This window comes from Agrilus planipennis, unplaced genomic scaffold (assembly GCF_000699045.2).
Source record: "Agrilus planipennis isolate EAB-ADULT unplaced genomic scaffold, Apla_2.0 scaffold28, whole genome shotgun sequence".
NCBI lineage: Eukaryota > Metazoa > Arthropoda > Insecta > Coleoptera > Buprestidae > Agrilus > Agrilus planipennis.
Genome location: NW_020438897.1, coordinates 1667415 through 1672813, shown reverse-complemented (window position 1 = coordinate 1672813; position 5399 = coordinate 1667415).

Here is a 5399-nt window from a genome sequence, read left to right as displayed (position 1 = left end):
TGGGAAAAAGACACTTTTACTTAATTTAGAAGATGAAAATTAAAGTTTAGAAACGTGTATTAAAATGGATAGATAAAACATAAGGGGCGTAACATTTATTTTTCAGAAATACATTGTAAAAACATTGTTGATGTTTATTATAAATTAACATTATATTATATACAAATGACTAACGAATAAGGAGAGATCATTATACAACATTTATTTGGAGTGTATCCTTACAATGTCATTAAGGTGACGTTAAGGAAAAATTAAATACTATTAATTAATTAACTGTAATTAAAATGAAAGTGTGCGAGGCCTAACATATTAACAACATTTTGTAAAAATTAATTAACATATGACTTCCAAAAACAGGCATTTATGAATTAATTTTAAAACACTTATATATTTAAAAAATGGTTTTGTAAGAATATTGTCAATTTAATTTTTTTGGTTTGATATAAACTTCATAATTCATAGAGACATATAGGATTCTTCACGAGTAGGAAAAATGTTTTAGAAAACTAAAAAAGTTGCTGTTAGTTTATATGGTTGTCCTTAATTAATATAACAGCAAATACAATTACATAAAGTATGCAAAAGTTTAGAAAAAAAATTAGGAATTTATTTGTCCTAGGGAGTAAAAAGATTGTCATGAATTCTATTTATAAATAAAAAGAGAAGATATCTATTGATAATTTGTTAGTTAAATCAGACATATAATACCTATACAACTGAAAATATTTAATTGTTACTGTCACATGGAAGAGATAAAGGGTAAGAAAAGTTAAAAATGTTGAGATGATTGTCGAACCGTGTCTGTATGTATATTTAACGAGAAGTAGTTATTAGGTTTAATGTCTATCTTGATTATTTACTTTAATTGTGGAGAGAATATATCCAAAATTTAGACAATTTTTTCTTAACAAAGAAGCAAAGGTACTTAATAGTTACAAGTATTTTTTATTTTAAGGGGTTTGATATTTGATACTCTTTTGGACATACAGACTTTAATTTTTTACATCACAGTAGATGTTGAAGACAGTTACCTACAGTAAAAGATGTACAAAATTGGCAAGAAACCAACATTACCTTACTATATTTACAAACTTTACACGAAGTACTTTCTTTAAACATTAATTATCACAATGATTTTCTAACTATTAAATACATACATTGATATAGATACATATAAAACTTCTGGTCTGAAATTGGTGTTTTACTTTATAACGTGCAATTATACTGAGAAAAAATACATGAACAATTATTGCATGAACAATACGCACATACTTAGGTAAGTAATTAATAAATTTATTTAGGTACTTATTGAATGTTACTTGTTGAAAAAAGTATAATGGTCTTTAATGGTATCACTACTTTTAAGTGTTAGTCTGAAACTATGTATGAGTTTACAGGTACGTGCAAGGTGGGAAGATATTTTAATTAATAAAAAAAAAAATCGCACCTGCAGCTTGCAGTACAGCTTCTAAACGTGCTTGGGTTTCTAAATCTACAGATCTATCTTCTTCAGGGCTGAGAAGAAATTTGGCAGTTTCAACTTTCGGGTCTTCTTCAAATTCCTGATCAATAACAAACGACTCCACCTGTAGAAATAACAAAAAAATAAATAAATTATTATTGCTCGTATCTTTATTGTAATACACAATAATTTCGGTGCCACAGTTTAAGGTACAAAAATAATTTAACAATAAAATCATCACTTCTTAACCATAATCAACATTTCTATACACAATGCAATACATTTTATTACTATTTCGAAAAGGAATAAACACGCATTTATTGGTAGAATGTATTAAAGAGGAAAATAACACACACAAAATATAATATGATCATANCGTTTGTACTTTACGTAATCTTGTATTAAAAATTCGGCAGACAGAACAAAAGTGTATCAAGAGTGCGTTGTACAGAAAACTTTTCACGAACAGGGTCACATTTTTATCTGCCAATTTTAAAGAAATTAGATCATAAACTACTTACTACAAGAAAGTAAAAATACCTCAGACTTAAAAAAATTGCTCCACACATGAAAGACTAGAATCAGTTAGTTATATTTTATAGGGACGTTTTCTCAAGTTATATTACGTTACTAAGATCTTCTGGGCTCAAGCTTTTGAGACATTCCGGTTAAAATCCTCTGATTGTCTATTACCCTTAAGCAGGATATGTAGGATTTGACATCACCTTCGCTCTTTGGAGACGGCGGCTCAAGAACTACAGTAATAATTCAATACTTACCAAATTGCTTAATTATGAAATGAATTTAAAATAAACGGTGTGACAACAGCAACAAATTTTTCTTCAATAAAGGGGGTAATTTGTAGTGGATCACAAGTAAAAAAAAATTTGAAATGATAAATCTCTAATTTATAACGGTAGCCATTCTTTGGAATTTGTAAAGATTTTTGGCTGTATGTATGTATCGACTTTAATTTTGGTTTCATATGTATGAACGAATTTGCTTACCTAAATGCCTGCTCCTGCAGAATCTGATAGTCCTTAGTGTTTGTGCTAACATGTGCATCTTTTCGAAATTAACAAGTCCATCCAAACTGGTCTTATTGCCTTCGTGTGTAAATGTCATATCCTTTAAGAGCAAAGGCATGAAGGGCACTATGGGAGGCTGGAGTTTACTGACGCTAAGTCTATAAGCCCGGTGGTTTCTGCTTGGGTCAATCAGAGATTCAAATTCTGTATAAAGTTTTCTGAACTTCGATGGCAACTTTTCCCATGTTTGTGATAATCGTGAAATAGCCATATTACTTAAGCCCATTATTATTGCACAAAACGCATTTAGATTTTGATAGTCTTTACAACTGAAAATAATGTTATCACTTATTTAAAAATAATTTATTTGTAGAGCAACCCTTTGCCCATAGTTTATTAATTTTAATTTAAATTTATTTAATCTTAATCTCTGCTAAACTTTTCTTTGCAATAGTAAAAATAACAAAAAAATTGTAAAGCTGTTCTTGAATTACACAAATTGTTTTCACAAAAATTGTTGATGTTGAAACATGGATTGTAGCCTTTTAGTGAAATACTCTAAGTAATCAATTTATTGCCATATAGCAAAGCAGGGCATTTGCGGATTCTTCAAATTATTTGGATTTATTCTGCGGCCGGAAGTTGACCCTTATATATATATATATATACATAATAAGTAATAAATTGTACTTACTAGGCTGCCAATTTGATAAATTTCCTTAAAACAGCTACCCTTTTGCTTAAGCTGTTTGTCATCACAATTTCGGTAACAACCCAATACTGAATTTCATTAAATCTACGAAGAAAAACGTCCAAATTTGCTGTAATTTGTCCAAAATGATGCCGTCCAAATGTGTTGTACAACAGCTCGTACTCATGAACGCACCTGTAGAAAGACGTTTTAGTATCGATTTTTATTGATTGATCGGGAGATCTTCGAAATTACCAGAATAAGTCCCAGTCAAACAGGGTCATATAATACGCTAACTCTTTTGTACTAAACATTTCGATGTCGGATTGCACGCCTTGTGTGGGTTCCTCCTGTTCAGGGAGACAAGTCTAAAAGGAAAAAAATGCAATGTTTCAGTTAGGCGCATTCGTTTTGTGTTCGTTGTTGTATTTACGAGAGCGTCGAGATGGTCCTTTGGCGATACGAATATTCTGCCATTGATGCTTAATGCCGTTGGAACACTTATATCATTGTCTTTGAACACCACGCGTTCTCCATTAGACTTTACTTCGACAAGTAAAAGTTCCCCATTAGGTTTCATTTTCAATTTATCGGCAGCGCAAAACTTAATCGTTTCAGCGGTCGTATCCACAGGAAGACGTAAGGTACAGTACGTGTGGTCGGCACAATATACTCTAAATATTACTGAAAAAAATACAGGGTGTTTTCATATACAACACCATTGCCATTATCATCATCATCATTATTATAATTATTATTTGTAGCTTGAAAGGGTCTGTATATAAACAGCCGAAACGTTGCAGGAATGTAATTATATTAATAGAAAATAGATAGCATTACCATTAAATTACAGTTATCAGACAATCAATCATTACAATTGTTTTACTAGAATTTTCATTTTCTTCAGGTTTCTCTAGAGACCACTGTTTACCATTATGTACAATTTCGACATATAACATGCCACATTTATAAAAATTAATCGATATGATTCTTTGCACTATTTGACTATTTGACTCTCATAGTCTCTGAAAGCGAGACTCGAGTCTCCGTTTCCCATCGAGTTTCTCTGGTGGCGCCGAGAGAGACTATCAAAAAAACTGTTTAGCGTTTCTGAACGAGAGACTAGTCGCTCATAAAGAGATTCTCATTTCGTATCCAGTCTCTGAACGAGTGACTCGAATCTCTGAACGAGAGACTCGAATCTCTTAATAAGTGGTGTCTCGATAGACATGGTTAAAATTTTCAACATATTTCAGAGATCCCAGTCTTTCTACGAGAGACTCCAGTTTCTCAATTTTTCAGTTTTATTCATTCAGTCTCTCTGTGAGAGACTCGAATCTCTGAATTAACAATTTTATCGNATTCTATATTAAAAAGGGCATAAAAAAAAGTTTATTTCAAAATTGTTCTAGAACATTATCATAAAGAAAAAAAATAATTTCGGTAAAAAATGCCTGTTTTTAATGGTTATTATAAAGATTATGAGCTGTTATTTTTTCCGAGTATAGCCCTTACATACCTTCATAACGTGTATAAATTTCAATTATATCGATTGAGCCGTTTTTGAGAAAAAAATTATTTTCTGATTTTTCGTTTTTTTCAATTTATTCAAAAACCAAAATAGATAGAGGTCTAAAATTTTCAAAATTAACGTATCTCGTTAGTATCAATTCACTATGCTTATCGTCCTATAGCCTTTAACAATTTAAAGTTTTCATACTATATCTATATTACAATACATATACCTGTGCCCACTTATAATAGTGCATCTATAAAAGTAAATATTTTAAGTACAGCTTTTATTGCACTAAAACAAGGCAGTATTTTCTAAATTCGCCGAAAATGAGTTTTATAAAACATGATGTGTTTCTCTACTTCATTTTATACTTTACCCATTAAAGCACAGGTACATCTAATCAAGTCTTGCTCCAACAAGGAAGCATTCTGCCTGATGTCCAGTTAAGTAAAAGTCTACTTTTCTCATGCACATACATCATACAAATCAGTCAAAAATTAGGCAATATCTACAAATTTAAACAAATAAGCACATAAAGGCAATCATAAATATTAAAAAGAATTAGAAGTATTATAAGAGTGGATACTTGAAACCCTAAAATAATAACTATTTGAAGCTTCTAAAACTTAAGAATTTTATCAAATTTTGATAAAGAAAACATCAAAGCTGGCATGAAGTCAAAGTGTAATTTTGGTCTTACGA